Genomic DNA, 20,469 nt, shown 5'->3' with positions numbered 1-20,469 from the left:
CGAGTGACCGACCAACACACTTAATGGTGGTGGCACTGGTGGATAGCGTCTGGGTGGCACTGGCACTGACTGCACTGGTTCTAAAAGCCATATATATTTAATTATTTCAATTCTCAATCTCATTGGTCCTCTCCTCATAAGATATTAACTTAAGATTAGTTGATGAACTTCTTGGCGGCCCTGGCAGGAAATAATTCTTCGTTATCGCATCTTCTTCTCTATGAGGTGAGTGAGGTGGACCGTGGAGAGGGCCTAATCCTTGCCATGGCAAATGTGCCATTTGAGAATCAAATAATCAATATAAAATATTAATATATTATATACACACGGGTCATGGGTGGCTTTTTTGAACCAAGAAGAGTGAGACTGACGGCTATGATGATTATCCGACCATCCATGGTCCATGGACCATAAGTGTTGTGTTGTGGTGGTGCCTGTGCTTCCTGCGGCCTGCCTCTGCCTGTACGGCTGTGCCTGCACTGCAGTGGCCACTGGCAGTGGCACTTGACTTGAGCAAAGCAAATGAGCACTACTAGTGTGAAGGACAGGTGGTGGAAGCATGTTCTGACAAGTTCTTATAATGAAAATAATATAGACAGCTTTTTGAACCAGTGCAGTGCCAGTGCTACTAAGGTGAGAGGCAGAGAGAGAGAGGCTATCCAGTCCACCACTTTACTTGAGCAGATCACAGAAGAAAGGTGGAAGCATCTGACAGCAAGTGACAAGCACTTCTTAGATTGCACACTGGAATTCAGTTATGGACTTTTCGTTATAAAGTTTAGTTTACACACTTAAACTTGCACCTAACTTATTCACAATCACAACTTATTTAATTGTGGTATTGTCATATATATTTTATATGAATTACATTTACATTGTGGGAATAATTTGCACTACATTTAGCACAGACATGTCACTTTATTTTTGATACTGTGGGCGATGATTTTGAATACAAGAAGAATATATATATATATACTGTATACAGTATATATATATAATTGCAGGCACTTTATTAGCATTTTTAGCACAGCCACTTTGTTAGTAGTTTTTGATACATTTTTCACTTTAAGCGTTGTAGGTTTGATGAAGCTGGCCTGGCACATCATCATCATTTGAGCAAATCAAATCAAACCGCGATTAAGAAGACTGCGCATGCTCCTGTTCTGCCTTTTGATCAGCTGAAAAGATGGACGAACCAAAAACACCACCTTCCACCCCTGGCCCTTCAACTTCAAGTGATCTGCCTGGCTGTGAGAGTGAGGAAGCTCAGGAAGGAGACCACCCCTGGCTTTAAAAGGTGGATGCTTTAAAAGGGGAAGGGAGGGACATACTTTATCTGTTTTTTGTTTACAAAAAGTTACAGCCTAAGGAATTGTGATTGTCCTTTAGGTTAATCATTTGAATAAATCATTTGAAATAATAAAAAACAATATGATGTTCAAACTTTTGACTTCTTTCTTTAATAACTACATAACACAGTACTTGTACTTCTACTTTCAGTACTTGAGTAGAATTTTTTTTTCAAAACTACTGGTACTTTTTACTTTTAGTACTTAAGTAGCAAATTTTTTGAAAAAACTACTTGCAATACTTAAGTAAAAAAAATGTTGAATACTTTAGTACTTCTACTTAAGTAACTTTTTCTGCGAGCACTTCCACTTCTACTTAAGTCACTTTTTGATCGAGCACTTGTACTTTTACTCAAGTAGAAATTTTGAGTACTTTATACAAGTCTGCCGAGCTAACCATGTTGGAGACACCCTGGGTGTTTTCAAGCCAATAATGTGATATGCAATTGTCTTTGATAACGCCCATAGTAGGAGGGCGAAACGCGCCGACGTACTTCCGGGCAGACGATCATCACACTACATCCCTTCCTGAAACCACCGTGGAACGCACAATGGCAGCGTACCCGGAAGTGGATCGATTCGGTGTGATTATTGCTGTACACAAACGCTGATACATGCTGTACTTTTATGAGTAGTTTTAGTTTATTTTACCTAATAAATACCTTACGGGCTTCACTATATTTGGCTCCTTCCCTTCCTTTATGAGCATCTGATCAAGGGGAGAGCATAGAGAAAGCTGGAGGTGTGTTGGAGGCTGTGTTGACTCACCCATCCCTACTGGCCACCCTGTGGAAAATTACTGCATTTTGAGGCTTGATTACATTTTAGGTCTGATGAGTGCATCCCCAAAAGGGGTTTCCTTGAAAGCACCTTGGCACTTGTGTGGAACACTTCAAGCACTTTTTTCAGCACTTTAGCTCAATTTTAAGTGGACTATTAATTTTGGACTGCACAGTATCCAGCACTTTTGCACCTTTTGCACCATGAATGTATTATGAATGCACTTTAATTTATTTGTGCACTTTATCAACAATTATTTATTTGTCTGACACTATTGTATGAATTGGATATTTTTATATATTTAAGCACTGGTACACTTTATTATTCATCATAATTGTGATTATTTATGCCTGATAGCGCTGTTTTAGATCGTTTTACTATTCTTCCTTGGTTTTTACCTAAGTGAGCAGCAGCTGCAGGAATTAATAATTTATATATCTTTTACCTTAGCGCGGGTTTTAACACATATGGTTTTATAGTGGCTATGTGTTCCCCATTCGCTTTTTTGAGAGCCATGACTCTAGTCGTATAAGCACCTTGCATCACCGCCTTAAAGGTATCCGAGCTAACCATTTTGCAGACACCCTGGGTGTTTTCAAGCCAATAATGTGATATGCAGTATGAGATAAAAAAAAGAAGAAGCGCCTCTAAGTGTAGACTTTATGAGGTATGTATGAGGTGTGTCTAAAAAGTTTGGTGAAAGGTATTAGAAAACAAACTACCTTTATCACCCTTCAAAATAACCGCCATCCTTCACAACACAATTTTGTCAACGTTCATAAAGCTTCTGGAAACTGTCAGCATAGGCCTCTTTAGGAATCGATTACAGAACCACGGTCACACTCACATTCTTGGTTTGCTGCCATATCTGAAAAACGTGCACCTTTCATGACACTCTTCAGGTGGGGAAACCGAAAAAAGTTAGCAGGGTCACAGGGAAGACGGGGGAACTCCATTTCATCAATTGCTGCTTGGATTCTGGATCGAACTGGTAGCACCAGGTCTCATCTTCTGTGATGATGGTTCACAGAAAAGATGGATCCTGGTCACACGTGGTAATGAAATCGCCAGAGGTTCTCATCTTTGCTTTCTGTTCGTCTGTCAGCTTGTGTGGCACAAACCATCTTCCATTTACCCAAATCTTCGCAGACAATAGTGCGCACCATGTCCTTGCTAATGCCCAATTCCTCCGCCATCAATAGTAGAGTCAGTCGCCAATCTCATGTCAGCATTTGTCCCACTCACCTGATCATGTCTGGGGTTCTGCTTGTTGATGCCTGACCCAAACATGGCTCATCCTCAGTCGTTTCCTTCCCATTGCAAAAGCATTTGAACCAGCTGCAAACACATTTTTTTGCCCACGGCTTCTGTCCTGTACACTTGCACCACTACTTCATACTTCCCCATCACTGTTTTCCCCACATTGTAACAGAACTTGATGTTCACTAATTACTCCATTGACAATGTAGGGCTCTGACTCCTTTGAATCCTAGTCCCCCACATCAGATACAGTTAATGCAGCTGGAGAGGGACCCACGGTCTGTCTGTCTCCATCCCAGCCCCCATCTTCCTCCCAAGTTTCTGCTCCCCCATAGGTGGATAATTAGCTGATTGCCAGAGCAGAGGAGCCACTGTGAAATCAACCAAATGTTTTCTGATAGTGACAGGAGGTCTAGGAGCAGGGATATGTGACTCATCCGGCGGCAACTTCTTTTGTTTGTCTCTACGTGGAAGAGGACAAGAGTCAAAGGAGCCAGTGCCATCTTTAGAGTTCCCCAGAGAATGCTTAAGCGAGCACTCTCCTGAGGATTTAGAATTTAGGTGGCTGATCTCCACCATATTCCTGAACCCTGGACCAAAGCAGGAGGTAAGTCAGGGCTGGAGGGAAAAAAAATTGCGGGATGGTAGTTAAATCTCTGTCAGGATTGAGCAGTACTAGAGGAGTTCTGAAGCCGCACTGCTCACATCTCCATTGCCACTCATGCCCACCCCACAAATAAGCAAACTTAAAAAAAAAACTTTAGGCAAAGCTAATCTCAAACATGTAATAATATGCCACACATACTGTATATGTCTTATCTTTTTATTACAGCTGCAGGCATCTTTTTTTGTGCTTATTTCTTTCTCAAAATATAGCAATAATACTTACCTATATGATTTTTGATTTCGTTAAAAATAGCTTTTTGCTTTTCTGGTCATGTCTCCTCCCAACAGCTTTGTGATTGGATATCGAAACAGCAGCAACACGCTGACGATATCTGGGCATTAGCTTACTAAAAGACATAAAAAGTTAAAGTGGTTCTAAAGTCTTAAGGTTCTTTACCTCAATGCAATATCAGCATTAAGTTACAAAAACCTTCTGTGTCCAGTCCCCCCCCCCCAGCACTCCTTATACTTACTTGAGCCCATTCTTGACCCAGCGCTGTGGTCGAGCATAGCAGCTCACTCTGCTCTTTTCCTTTTCTCAAGGCAGATAGAAAGCAGTGGGAGCAATTGGTGCCTGCTGCTGTCAGTCAAATCCATACCCAAAGGTGTCCCTGGAAGCATGATCTGGTTGCTTGAGAGAGTTTTATACACAGAGCTGTTACTGCCTACTTATAAAAGTGCAAATGTCTTATGCATGAAACCCGTGCGTTGGATTTTACACTATGTGGAACATTTTGTCTCCTATTTAAAATAATGTTCTAACATGTTATACATGGGATGCCTAATCAAGGGGAATGTGAATATTGGTGCATCCTCCTGGTTATTCATCGACCTTATGGTAGCCTGAGCCTTGCCCTTTAGCAGTTGTTTTTACATCATGCTATAAATTGTTTTTCTATAATTTGAGAGTCATATATCTTCGGTACATGGTGGGGGAGTTTATTTAAAAAGAAAATTGTATTGGGTGACGTTGACGTCTTCAGAGGTCAACGTTATGACAAGAAGCGCGTAAGGTGGAACGCACGCTTTCTACGTCACGGGAGCCGAGTGGAGCGTACAACGGTATTCACCGCTCTCCACTCGTGGGCTCCTTCCTGCTGGCGTTTTATTAATATTTTTTAGTGTTTTCTTAAAAGTTAAATAAAGCTTTAAAAATGGTATTACACCATCTGGAGCCTTCTTTCATTTCTATATCCGGCCGGACTCATGGTTAGAGGCTAACTAGGAGGTGGCAGTCCGGAGTATTGGGGCACTACATATCCCAGCGGAACCTATCCTGGTCCAGGTGGCCAAACAAGCGGTATCCAGTCTTAATACTATATGGTATATAAGACCCATTCTATCTGGTGAGTGTGTTATTTTACTACCTTCCACGGTGGAAACAAGTATCAGCACCTAACCGTATGGAAGTTGAGCACAGAGCACCTGCACTTTATTTTCACTCAAGAAATACCTGCCTAATTGCACTTCAAGTCACCCATGAACTTTATTTCTATGAAGATTTCCATTAACTTTTTTGGAGCACTAATCGAATACTCATCACAGTAATAATTGCAATTCCCGTCACTCATGAACTTTGCTTTTTTGTCTTTTGATTTTTACAGTTTTTTTATGAATTTCTCTGAAATATGCACTGATATGTTATTTAGCTTTATATATTGTAGTAATTTTATGTTTTATTAAGCACCTTGTTTCATAAATATCCAACACCCTATCAAGAACCATAGAGTTATCCAAAATGTGCTACCATTATTTACTATATATGTGCTGCATTTAATGTTATTGTTTAGGTGCACCCATCTCATGTGATTATTTTATAATTTTTCTCACTATTAGCACACCCAGCACTTTAGAGTTTTTATAAATTATCTATTTATGCACCATTTACACTTTATGAGATTATCTACAGTATAGTAACTCAAGCATAGGTACTACAACTGTTACCCACCCCTTTTGGTATTGCAATCTTTGCACTGGATAAGCACCTTTTTCAACCTCAATTATACCTACAGCAAGTGCTATAGCTAGCCCCTGTATTTGTGGCTATATTCAATTATATCCCTACCCTCTCTATAGCAGCTGCATTTGATATATATTTAAATATATTTAAATTCGTATACCTTCTAATTCAACCCACTGGCGCGGGGGAAATACTTTTAAGTATATATACCATCTAAGAAGACTAACATGTTGCTGCGTGACTCATCACAATTATTTAACGGACATTGTGTCATACATATTGTCATATACATATTTTTATACATTAATATTATAATGCCAATGATATTTACTTCGTGGTTAGGAATGGCTGCATCTTCTGGGTTGTAATTTGTTTGTTTTTTTGCAATCAAAATTTCGTTGTGTTTCATGAATAGCATAAAGGTGTTTGGGGTCCAGCACATGTGGATACTCTCGTAGTTCAACAACTTTTGCAAATTATAAAGATGATAATTTACCTATAATTTCATGTTACATATTCTGTTGGGCCCATAATGGAGGCTTTCACGTTGTGAAAACAGTTTTTTATCTGATAAAATCATAAATATTTCAACAGTCTATGAACAAGCAAAACCTATCCAATTTTTAGATATTCAATTCAAATCGAATTTGATTTGAATACAAATGAAAAATTTGAAATGCATTGAAAACAAAAAAAAATGAAACAAAACCAAAGCAAATTTAAAAAAAACAATCATTTTATTATAACAAATGTAATTGAATGACATTTTTAACTTAACAAATCCATACAAAACTAAACAAAACGCATTTTCTTGTTCTGCGCATGTTTACTTATCAATACTTCCAGCTATAGCCTGTGGCTAAGTGTATTTGTATAATATACTTGTAAATTATTTGACAACAAAAAGCACACTTAATATTCTTAAACATGATAATGTTATAAAAAAAATGATGCACTAATAAAGTGGCCTTTGCAGATGTTGACTTGTTTAAAGAACATTCAGGGTGGCCTTTATAAAAAAAAAAAAAAACAATAATTACAATTCAACTGTGTTACTAATATTAACACTTGCAGACTACAGTATATTGTTTTATGGGCATGCATAGAGCCAGTTTTCTTTTGGGCCAGCTTTTTATGAGGCCACCTATTGCTGGGTTGTAAAATGTGCTTTAACATGGATTCCCAGCAGATTGTGCAGTTAAAATACTTTTTAATTTACAGTACATTTAAAAAGTCAATGTGGGTTATAGATCAATCAAGCAGTGAACACTAGCTGTTTGTGCTTAGTGAGGTCAGAAATTATGCCTTCACCAATGTTCAGTCATTAGATACATGGGCAGCAGGACATCCTTAGTAGAAATTATCCTTTTACCTTGTGAACCCATCTTTTACCCTAACTGTAAAATGAGACTGCAGATTGCATACATTAACAAGCAACAAGAGTTAGCACCCCTGATAATGCCTTTAACTGCTGATGTCTTGCTTTATTACTTAATGGACATAATAGATCAGTTGGATTCATTCTTTAACTACCAATGTGTGTAAATCAAGGATAATCAATTAGCAAGAATGTATTAGTTGTCACTGAATATGAATATTTCTTTTCCTTGGAAGCAATGAGATACACTGATACAGTTGTATAATTAATAAGAAAAACTGAACATTCTAGTTTCATTATGACTTAGATATAATCCATATTTAAAGGATTGTTTAAACTTCTATCTGTAGTGAATATTAGTTCTGTCCAACACCTTCTAAACCCAGTTAATTTTGGTTATATCATGGTAATCCAGTTAATGTGGTTTTCCACTAAATGAAGGGGAATTCAGGGGCCAATTTTTGGTGGTCCACTGCCTACTTTGCAAGGACAGCAGGCTACATCTTTAGATTTCCTATACAGCCTCTTTGCAAGTAAAAAATAGCATTATAGGTCAATGAAAAATATTATAACTGAGTGAACTTTTTTGAATTGGCGATGCACATTTCAAACTGATTGCTCATGCTATGTCTCCTTAAAGCTGTCCACCCGTACACATGGGGAAAATGCCGGGCGACATTGGGCGGTTCAATAAAACCGTCCGACATTTGGCCCATGTGTATGGCACCCAGTATGGCGCCCGTGTGTATGGCAGCTGACTGGCTCCTGATCAGTGCTCTCAGCCAATGAGCCAATGGTGGAGAGCGCTGATCGGAGTGTTCTGGCAGGGGGGGGGGGTGTTGGGGCATTTTATAGAGTGAGAGCTTACCTTCAAAATTCATTAACATTTTAACTAGACCATCTTGCTATACAGCTGTTGGTAACTCTAATCTCATCCATATATTCAGATTGTGATATACATGGCTAGCTTTAGATTGAAGGAGGGGCAGGAAGGCTAAATTCACCTTCATGACAAAAAAATATTGCACATATTTTTGCAAGGAAAAACATGCATTTATAATTTTTTTGACCAGCGCCTGCAAAGCATTGCACCTGCTATCACTCCAGTTTTCAGGACAGGCTCCTGCAAACTCTTTTTCTATCTACCTCTGTACAGGCTTGGAGAGCTGGAGGGAGTATCAGTGAAGTAAGAGATTGCTACCTACCACACTAATATTCCATTAAGAACTACAATTTCATCTGCTGTAGTGGCAGAGAGGACTTATAGTTTATTAATTTACAGATCTGTGTAAATAAATGATGTGGCTTTGCATTTGAAGCCCCGTATATAAGCATCGATTTTAGAAGTGACAGCGGCATGGGTGTATCGTGGGACGGGGGGCGCTCAGGGGGTGCTTAGCAACATTTTACACCCTAAATATGGGGGTAACATGTTGCTAAAGGTGGAATTATCAAACAAAACCAAAGAAAATTCTCAGCTCACCAACCAGCTTGCAAACAACCAAATTATCCTGTCTAACGGTTTGCGCTAAAAACAGGGATTTAGTTTGCACACATTTGCAAATACATGCATAAGCAGCAGAGCCACTTCATGGCGCCCCAGTATTATTTGCAGTCCTAACGCTGTAAAGTTTTGAGAGCCTCCACAGTGGAAGCACATGCACAATAATGGATAGATAGACGGCAGGTAAACCTGGAGGGATCTCATCCCTTTTTAAAGGTACATGGGCACACTTAACAACCAGCATAGGAGCAAAGGTGTCCAGTGCGTCCCCTCACCAGTATTCCAACATTTGTGTAATCTCCTGTAAGGAGCTTCTTTTTCTGCATGATTTCCTTAGTCAAGGGAAAACACATCAGTGTGCAAGGAGTAAAAACAAATGCAAAAGTCCTCAGCGCAATCACTATGGTGTGAGTACACAAATACCAAAGAAAAAGAAACAAACTAAAAACGATATCCCATACCTCATACACAATGAAAAAGTGTAAATCTGGCTATGTGCCAAATACAGCTGACACACTTGTGACATATAAACCATAATATATTCAACAGTGCTGTTTATACTAAATACAGCAAATACAACAAAATCCATCCTACAGGATCCCCAATGTAAGTGTATGGGAATAAATGGTCCTGGAAGACCTGCTTCAAATGGTCTGTCCCTGGGAAACAAGCATTCCTGTCATTGCATCCATGTGTCAAATGCAATGGAGGATCCCAGAGGATGAAGCATACCCATAGGAGTGGAGGGGAACAGCATTCCTGTTATACCAGATCTCGCTTAAAGGGTAAAAGCATTTGATCTGATGATTATTGCATTAAAATAGAAGGTGAGAGTATTGGCACATTGGTGACGGGTTGTGCATGATTAAAGAGACACACACATATTCACAGAGAGGATACAATAATTTCAGCCCAAGTGGATAAAAAAATAGTAATTGGCATAGTCTTCGATATTTGATGGACATACACTTGAATATTTGAAGAATGTTTATTTATTTAATTTTTAATTTTTTGGGTTGAACATAATGGTAAGTTTGGGGTACCCAAGTTAATGGAATTTGGAAACATTTTTTTTTATATATTTTTTGCACTGAAATTGAAAACTTTGGTTTGATCAAATATTTAGTGTTGTATTTAGTATAATTATACTGTGCGGGACTGTTAAATATATTATGATTTTGTGTGCATGGAGTGCTGTGGCACAGTGGAGAGGAGTCCTTGAGGGTGAGAGGTCATGTCTTGGAACTCTCTAAAGGACAGATGAATTAGATGCTATCATGTAGTCTGGGTGCATATTCCCCCAATTTGGAAAAATATCGAACCATTTTCTGTACTTCCCAGGGAAGTAGAGCACAATCCCTCAGTGAAGTAGGAGAGGGTGGGTGAGAGTCATTTAATTAATATTTGATCACACATGCTCTTGCAAAACATACACTAGTTGTTGGTAAATCTAAAGGAATGTGTAATCAGATTAATTTAGACTGGACAAATTCATCACTGAGATTGAGAACAAATGAAAAAATTTGTCAACCCTAATTTGCTGTTGGACTGCTGAAATCCATTGCTGCTTTCTTTTGGATTTGGTTAATAGGTGGCACAGGTCCCATGAAAGGTCAATACCTTTTTTAACAAAAAGGTGCTTTATTAAAGTAATTAAAGCATATGACAATAAAAAGTAACAATCAAACAACAATAGAGTACAGAAATTGCAATTCCTTTTTACATTGAATGGAGAACAATCAGTATAAAGTCCCTCAGATGTTTTCCAACATGTTCCTAAACTTATTTGAGTGATACTTCTCTGAAGCACTAGATATCTTCTGTCTAATAAACCTATACATTACTTAGTTATTCAGAATAAACAAAGTAATAAGCTTGTGGAGGAGGAAAGTTTAGTGGTAGCATCACTTGTTCTTTTATGCATTGGATAACTTAGTTATTGCCTGATATTCACATACACAAGTTGGATCAATCATATGTTTTCAATGGAAGTACTATGGTTATTTTGATCTCAGCATTGTTTGTTCATTCATTTTTGCTGACGTCAGCTGGTATGATAATAAAAGCGGTATGATTTTTGTCTTGTATGATAGGCTTACCTGTAGGTAAAATGAATATCTCCTCAACGTGCACCTTTTAGGAGATATTCACCCTTCATGCAGCCAGTTATTTCATACCTTGCCGGACCTTCAGAGCTTTGTGTGGGAACCAAGGGCTCTGGCGCGCATGAGCGGGAGTGAAGCCATCGCGGCTCCAGCCAATCACATAGCCGGAGCGCGCAAAACCCGGAAGACAGATGGGAGGAACATGTCAGCTCTCGCAGCTGTGACCATACAGCATTGGAAGGGCTTCATTCCAAGGTAAGGATTTCATAATGTGGTAGCATGCGATGCCATTGCCTTGCAGGTTTTTTTTTTTTTTTACAAGCCACATTGCCGTGGTTTACAACTACTTTAGTACAAAAGCTGCAGAGATTCTTTGAAGTGGATATTTTTAACAATAAGTAAATGACCTTTAACTGATTCAGGGCTTCTATTATGAAATTTAGGAATTTATTTTTGCACAGTACCTATTTCTGAAGAGGTCCCAACCGTTGTGTTTCCCACTTTTGCTTGATGGCTTGACCTGCATGTAAATAGGAAGAACATTTTAAATAAAAGCAAATGTTACTTTTTGTGACCAACTATTAAGATACCAATGTCCCCTCCAAAATGTTACCATATTTGTTTGGAAGGTATGTTGGAAAAAGCATTATTTAACTCTGAACAAAAGATCTACATGGCAAATAAGATATGATTTTGTAATTCACTGTTCACCCTTGTGTATAGAAAAAAAAATGTGCATTCGCCACCTATTTTCAGGTCATAAAATATGCCTAAAAAATGCTTAGCATATATACAGGAAAGGCCTACAAAGGAAAAGGAATCTTTGAATGTTATTATGAGAGGAGTGCAGGGTATATTCTTATTCAGTATGTGTATTATCCTCTTTGCTCATTCATAATGGATTCGTTGTTACTGACACGTAGCTCTTATCCATTCACCTATAGCTCTCTGCCCATCCATAACTCCCATGCCACTCAGGTAAATTCTGAAATTTCTCTCATACATGTAAAATAATATATTTTTTTTGCTAGAAAATTATTTAGAACCCAAAACATTTTATACATATTTTTAAGCAGAGGCCCTATGGAATAAAATGGTGGGCATTGCAATTATTTATGTCATGCGGTATTTACGCAATGCTTTTTAAACGCAAATATTTTGGAAAAAATAAATTTTAATGAATTTCAGTGAACACAAGCACAATATAATACACACTTTTGTAAAATATAAAAGATGAAGTTAAGCCAAGTAAATATATACCAAACATGTCACAGTTTAAAATTGAACATGCCCGTGAAATGGGGACAAACTACAGTAGATTAAAATATGAATTGGCAACTCTTTAAAAGCCTTTACAGCTTACCAATTCAGAGTTACACAGGAGGTGTGGCACTAGAATTATTACTCTCACTCTGACATTCATGATGATACCTCACATATGTGGTGCAATCGCCATTTACATATGTGTGCGGGATCTAATCTACGTGAGCGTTCACATTTGCTTGTAAGCACAGGGGACAATGTTTTTTTTTTTTTTTTTTATTTAAATATATTTTTTAAACACCATTAAATGTTTTATCTTATTTTTTTTTTAATTTACCTTTTTAACACTGTATCAACTTTATGAACAACATCCCTTGTGATAGCATGAGCTGTGACAGGTCCTCTTTATGGAGAGATCTGAGGTCTACTAGACCCCAGATGTCTCCTCGGTCCTCAAAAGCAGTGGTCCTCAACCCTGGTCCTCAGGGCCCACTAACAGGCCAGGTTTGTAAGATAACTGAAATCCATCCCAGGTGATATAATTTGCTGCTCAGTGATTGCAGTACTCTAGTCTGCATCTCCCCAAGGTAATACTTAAAATCTGGCCTGTTAGTGGGCCCTGAGGACTGGAGTTGAGGACCACTGCTCCAAAGCATCTGATCAAACTAACATTGGTTTGATCAAATGCTTGTACAAGCCAGTAACAGCATGTAAACAACAAAGCATAACAGGAAGTAACTAAATCTTTATCGCTTCTGGTTTGTGATCTCACAGAGAGAGAAGAACAACATCAGTTCCTGCCTCTCTGTTGAGTGCAGCTGGTGCCACTGGTCAGAGCAGTCCTGGGCTTTCTGATGGGACAGGAGAGCCTGGGAAAAGAGGTGGCGGGAGGGGGGCTCCCTCTGCCTTTTGCCGGTATACTGTAGCAATGTAAAACATTCAAAAGTAAGTCTATACTGTTTAAATCAAGTAATACACTGTCTCACCCTTCTCTGCTCATGCTCAGCTGCTCTCTATTTTTTGTTACTGTGTCAAAAATCAGAGCCTCTACAGGCCGATCTGCTCACAGCCTAAAGAGTTACTGCTGTTCAGGGGCTTCATGATTCAATAAAATGGCAGCCTTAGCTAGAAGAAACAGAAGCAATTATGGAGGCAATTTACAGCACATACTAATTTTGGTAGCATAATTATTATTATTTTTTTCTTAATAAATCTTAATTAAACTATTTTCACAGGAGGATACAATTGTTCAGCATGTGTTGAGATCCAAAACTCAGAGCGAAAGAAAAAATGATCATGTTCACATATACAGTTTATATAAAAAAGAGGTGTACATTTATCATCATAGAAAGTTGACCAACACAGTTTTGGCATAATAACTATACTAAAATAAGTTTGTGCTTGAATGATTGTATACCCAAACTATAATCCAAAAAAAAAAAGAAACAATTATACCAATAGTAACAACAAAAGTAAAAAGAGAAAAAAGAGGGTAAAAGTATGAAGAAAAAAACAAAGGAGGGGGAGGGAGGAAAAAAAAAGGGGGAAATAGAAAATACAGAGGGAGAACCTATTCTGTACTGACAAAACAATGCCGGCATGCCATGGTCACATTTAAAACAGAGCTAGTTCACAGGTAGGATCTCAAGGTATCAGAGGTTACAAAGTCAATCCAAACATACCATATGGCTATAAATCTGGAATATTTCTTCTGCAAGCTCACAGTGAGCTCTTCCATATGCATAATATGGTTTAATTTGGCCACTTATACTGTAATGCTAGGTACAACAGTAGAATTCCAGTATCTGGGTATGAAGCACATCAGAACCTTTTTAATATCCTTTGGGGATCCTGGAAAAATAGAAAGTAGTGGCAATTCTGGCAATACTGGTAAGCTATTGCTTGTGATATGTGTAGCAAGTCAAAATACAGCTTCTCAAAATGTAGGCATGACCACCACAGGTTTAGCATTGTACCAGGTTCCCTAGCACATCGCCAGCTATGGGCTAGGTAATTAGGTAACATCTTTTGAAGTCTATTGAGGCATCAATACCACCTGGATAGTATATTATAATTCCTCTCCTGTATCTGGACTGAAAGGCTTGATTTATATATTAGGAAAAACAACTTTTCCCAGTGTTCTAGTGACAGCGAGCAGCTTCGCTCTTGCTCCCAGTCTCTGAAATAAGACGGATGTCAAGGAAAGGCATGTTGGAGGAGCATGCCATAGATACTAGATATTGTTTGAGCAAAATCCCTTTTCTGAAAACAAGAGTCAGGTTTCAAAAGGTTAGACCCTGTTTATTAGGGCGAGTTAGGAAATGCTTAAGTTGAAAGCAACAGAACCATTTATCTGGGCAACCGGGATCCCAGCGGTAAGTTCACTTTGGGGTAGAAGTCCAAGCATTATATGCTGGAGGGATTGGGGAGGGCAACCCCTCCCACCAGCATAAGAATTGAGGAGAAGAAAGCCCCATGGGAAAATGTGGATTGCCCACTATAAGCGTGAGAAGACCTGGCAGTGATGGCCCTATCTTTGCACTATGGGTTGAATTATATATGGGAGTGATGGTCCTGATGGAAGACACGAATGGTGTATCCATGGGAGAGAGGTAAGGGGCACAGTAGCTGTTCTATAGAGTCCCATCATTTGAATTTCAAATGAGAAAACCAGTCAAGGACCCAAGTCAGTATTGCTGCCAAATGTTATTGCTCCATATGTGGCAGCCCCATCCCTACATCCATCTTATACTTTACCAGTATTTTGTAGCATATACAAGACAACAAATTCGGCCAAAGATAGCGTAGTAAAACTGTACATAATGAGATGGGGAGGGTTTGATAAAGGTAGAGGAAGCAAAGCAATATGTTTATTTTATAAATTGCCATTGTACTCATTCAAGAGAGTTTCTTGGTCAACCAGGCCAGTAGTCTATGAACAGTACCAGAGAGGCAAATAATTCAGTTTGTTTAGTTTATCAGTTGAAACAGAAATATGAACCCCTAGATATTAATTGGGAATGGGAATCCCATAGAAAAGGTGAAGAAAGTTCTAGAGAGGCCTTCTCACTTTGAGGCAGGGAAAATTTTAAACAGCGAAACTTACTAGCATTATTTTAAAATTACTAAGAAGGCCACACTGTTCCAGTTCCCATAGGATACAAAGAAACGCCATGCTGGGACTCGAGACATAAATCATCAGATTATCTGCGAAGAGACTTAACTTATGAGAGGAGTGCCCCAGCATTAGTCCCTGAATAGAGTAATTCGATCTAAGAGCAACCAACAGATGTTCCATGGCTAAAATGTACAGGAGGGGCGATAAAGGGCACCCCTGACTAGTACCATTATAAATGGTCACTGGTTGGATAATAGACCATTGACCTTAATTCTAGCCATAGGGGAAAAGTGTAAAGCCAATATTTTATGAATCAACCTCCATGGGAGGCCTACCTGTTTCAGCGTTGCCTCTAGAAACCGCCAATCCACCGATAAAAGGCAAATCTGTTGTTTAGTCTTTTGGGAATGGTACATCAAGGAAATTGTCTTAATTATGTTGTCCCGAGCTTTTCGCTTTGGTGTGAAGCCCACTTGATCTAGCCCTATCAGGGCTGGTATCACAGACTAAAGGCGGGTGGGATCCTTTTGTTCTTTTGGAATAAGAATAAAATGTGCCTCTTTGGTCTGGCAGGTGAAAGGTCAAGTCAGAAAGACTGCAATAAACACTTTACACAAGATAGAAATCAAAGGGTTCTGGAATTGTTTATAGAAGGCACCTGTAAACCCATCAGGTCCTGGGTATTTGCCAAATGGAAGGTCTTTGATGACCGTGTTAGTTCTTGGGTAGAGAAGGGGGTTAGTAATCTCTTCACCTTCTCCTACAACCTATATCTATAAGCTGAGTTGGGTGTGAAGAATCCAAAGAAGGCGAACCCTGATTGTGTATATTATTGTATAATAATCATGGAAAACAGAAGCTTTTTTTCCGAGGCATGAACCATCCCCCTTGTGAAGACACAAATTTTGGCAATATACAATCTGGTTTGTGTAAACTGAATTGATCTAGCCAATGCCCTTCTACACTTGTTCACTTGTTGCTAAATTAATATATAGCTCTTTGAGCACAATCTTTATGTCTCAAACAGGCTTGATCCAAGAGGGAGTGAAGCTCCACTCTCTTTTGCTGCAGGGCCTGGAAGGTAAGTGCATCTGAAAACTGTTTGTGTCTTTCAATCTTTTTGAGTAGAGAGGATGTTATCGAGGCCTTTTATATTTTCAAGTAGGCTCCATTAGATACAAAGACACCCCTTACCATTCACGTCAAAACTTTCCATTGTAGTTCTGTATTCTGGGCGAGAAGTGGTATCTGTGTCATGATTTCCCATAAAGGAAGAAATTGCATCCAGAATGGCTGCTCTGGTAGGGGTTTCCTTTGAAAGGGTTTCATTCAGCCTCATGGCTGATTGGGGTTTACGAGTGGCAGGAAGGGTCAGTGAGAAATAATCTGGGGAATGGTCCGACCACAGCCGACTACTAGAGAACATTTGAGGATGCCAACCCAGGACACAATGCAAGACAAGAAAATAGTCCAGTCTGCTATAAGTGGCATGGGTGGCTGAATAACATTTATAATCTTTAATGGTAGGGGGCAATATACGCCAAAGAGCAATATGTTTTAGAGAATAGAGTTGCTGTTTGAAGCACTTTAGGAGCAATGACGATATATGAGGGGTACCCGAAGTGGGATCCAAAGTAAAATTAAGGTCTCCCCCCAGGACAGTTTCTCCTTCTTGCTAGTTTTTGAGTTTATTTTAAAAAGAATTCAACATAGCGGCCTGGCCATGGTTAGGCATGTAGACATAGTGTAAACTGTTGATTGTTGATTTTATATTTAAGTAAAATAAATCTAATTTTGTCATCAATAACCACCTGTACATCAGAAACTGGAAGAGAAGAGTTGAAAAGAGAAGAAAAAAAGTAACCAACAAAAAGAGCATAATTGGAGTCTCTGAGCGATCTAGCAAGTCAAGGACCTAATAAGAATGAATATGCTATCACAGAAAAACAAGAAAACAAAACAAACCCCCTGCCCCCCCCCCCCCCCCCCCATTACAGTGTAGAGAACTTAAGGAACATCTTGTTATCATAAGTAAGTAAGTGCCACTAATATCTTTAAAAAAGGGGAGAGGTTGGCCAGTCAGAAAGGGCAAGCAGGAGAGGCATATCTGCAATTTAACTCAAATTGGCACGTAGCCAGTCATTATAAGCTGCTGTTCTGGCTGTGCATGACTTCCAACCTCCAGGTCCTGGTATGTTGTCAAAATTAGTGGAATATGGCTCTCAAAAGCAAGAGTCCCATTGGCTGAATATCCCAATTCTTCACAAAAGATGTAAGTCTGATGGTAGTCAGAGAATGTGCACACATCCATTTTTGTGAGCCGTTAGGGAAAACAGATGTCCCCAGCAGTATGATATACCAGCCTCTGAGAATGCACGGGTAAGAGGTCGAAGGGCCCTCCACTTGACCAGGGTCTGGTGGAATAAATCAGGGAACAAAGTTATCTGTGCACCGTTAAAGTCTAGAGGACCTTTGTCCCAGGCTTTAAGAAGTATCTCTTCTTTTATCTTATAGAAGCCTTAGATTTTTGAAAACTTTTGAGGGAACTTATCGGTGTGTTTACTCATCCATATGCAATTTTTTTTAGCTTAAACTAGTCCTTATTTACAGAAAATTTGTACCAAGCTCCTGAAGAGTGGATGATAATTCCATGAAACGCGTAGTCATAAAATATAAAATATGAAGATTTATCAGGATATGGATTATTTATGAAAAAGCATATGAGCCACGGGATTTATCCTTGCTATGTATTTGATATATATATATATATATATATAAAATATATATTTATATATATATATATATATATTTATTTATATATATATATATATATATATATATATATATATATATATGCCTTTGTATGATATTTTTATCTGCTATTATATATCTATTTATTATGTGTATATGCCTAGCAAGACATTTCCTTTACTACCTCTTGTATGTCCATACCTGGATTGTCTGTATCTGTACTGTGAATATGTGATATTTTATTTATTCTATTTATTGATTATTGTTGCATGATCGATTTTACTGTGCAGCAAGAAATACATTTAATATTTTGAGACTACTTTATTTTCATTTGGATATTTGTAATAGCAACCTACCTCTTTTAAAGTCACACTATCCTTACGCCCCCCTGTTGCTTATAGAAGTACACCCTACAGAGAACATCCAGCGGTTGCATTGAGTTAGAGTTAAAAAAGCCGGGAATGCGATGAACCCTGTCTATTTTAATGGGGTCAGTAACTGGTTCCCCCAGCAGAGTATTAAAAATCCCCTGTCCTGTTGCCTCTGGGATTCCCTGTTGGCAGATGTTATTACATCTATGTCCATCTTCCAAGTCATCAATATGGGACCACAATGCTTCTAACTGATTGTGCTAAACCATTAAGACTGCACCTCAGAGTAGCCAGTAAGTACAGGTAGGATGATCTGCCCCACAGCCTCAATCTTGTTATGGAAGCCCTGTAAGCTATAGCAAAGTTCTCCCATGTCCCTCTTATGACTGTCCATTAGGCCAAACATGGATTCAAGAGCTTTAGTAGGTAGAATTATTTTTCCTTTCTGTCTATAGAAAGAGTCTCATCCCAGCCACTACTTGAGTCAGAGCATTCCTGAATATGTTGTGCATGGGAGCTGCTGCGGCTGTGACTGGAACGGTGAGGTGAAGCAGCCTTGTGGCTGCTGCTGCTGGGTGCCATGTTACCGGACCTGTGGGTGGGTGGGTCTCGGTTGTTGTGAAAGAAGGCTCCTATGTCCGTTCGGGTCTCCAATGAATCAGCTGGAGCAGTTTCCCAGACTTTTTTCTTAAGGGTCTTGCTCATAATGAAACCAGCAAATATTATAGAGAAGCTCTAGAGGACTTAGAACGGGAGACAGCGTGGGAGCACTGAGGAGATTTGTCCTCACTCAGCTATTACTTCTATTGTCTGGAAGTAGCATGATTATTAATATAGAATGTATGCTCCTTGCTAAAGAACATTATTTTTTATTAAATTGTTATGGGTAAAGTTCTATTTGAAAGCACCACAACCAATATAAATTAACCAAAAGAGTTTTTAGAGACACTGTGGACTTTTGAGGTGCTGATAACAAACTAAATTGATCTTAACAAAATGTATTATACAGATGAGTTAAAAACATACGTAGACAACAATAAAATAAAATTAATCTTGTCCATATGTAAAATAACTGACTAAAAGACACTGTTGTATGGTCAATGTTATATATACCACCATAGCAATATTTTATTCATGTCTATATCACAGTAATATATATATATATATATATATATATATATATATATATGAGAGAGAAGGGTATGCAGTGTGCAGTAAGCTGTAGACAATGGGTCCAATCACGGTTCAGGCTTATTTAATTGGTAAACAGTAGTAGCTGGAATTTTTCAGCCAGTCCTTTTAGATGACAGGGATTTAAGAAACTAAATGTATGTCAGTAAAGTGGCTGCAGGTAAACCATAATTTAAATACCAACCAATTGAGACAAGCACATAGTCTGTCATGCAGAATGGAATTTCTACATTTCCATATAGTAAGTATGGCTCTCTAACACTTGCAAGTCATCACAGTGGCCCAAAACCTCTATACTGCTGTGCCAGATATGTCGCTAATATGATAGCACCAATTAGCCAGCCACAAATACTGGGCTGAAAAATGGCTTAATGTCTACTCCTTCTGTTTCCAGTAATTTGGTTAAAAAACAGACCTCTGCTTTTAGAGCAATGCCAATAATGCACAGAAACCCAAAGCAGGCTATCAGATGTCCACTGCCCCTATAATGGTTTGAGTAAAGTCGATTCTGGCTGGATGCTCTGGGTTACTGCATGCTGGACATTATCATTTCTTTGGGATGTCTTTTTTTTTTAATAGGCCCATAAGTCATACATCAGCCAGCGTACGTTTTGATAGTTTTCAAACACAATTATTGATTGATTGATAACCCAATTTTCAAGTCATTAGCCTGCTTTGTGTGTGCTACGACTGAACTAGTTAAGGTCTGTCAGCTTAACTGGTGATTCGGAAAAGAGTACATTCCTCTCCATTACTAACATTTGAAAGCAATA

The 20,469-nt window shown here is 38.7% G+C and overlaps 1 protein-coding gene across 1 annotated transcript in view; it reads right to left on the bottom strand.

Moving 5' to 3' along the window:
- The window catches only part of CDH20 (cadherin 20), a 577,159-nt gene that overhangs the window by 379,337 nt on the left and 177,353 nt on the right, over positions 1-20,469 (bottom strand). Inside the window, exon 2 of the mRNA XM_082259717.1 lies at positions 11,467-11,522. The gene's annotated coding sequence lies outside the window, so the exon portion shown is untranslated. The remainder of the gene's footprint in view (positions 1-11,466; positions 11,523-20,469) is intronic.

This window comes from Pelophylax lessonae, assembly GCF_965119305.1.
Source record: "Pelophylax lessonae genome assembly, chromosome: 5".
NCBI lineage: Eukaryota > Metazoa > Chordata > Amphibia > Anura > Ranidae > Pelophylax > Pelophylax lessonae.
The sequence above is the reverse complement of the archived record's forward strand: the minus strand, read 5'-3'. Positions and strand labels throughout refer to the sequence as shown.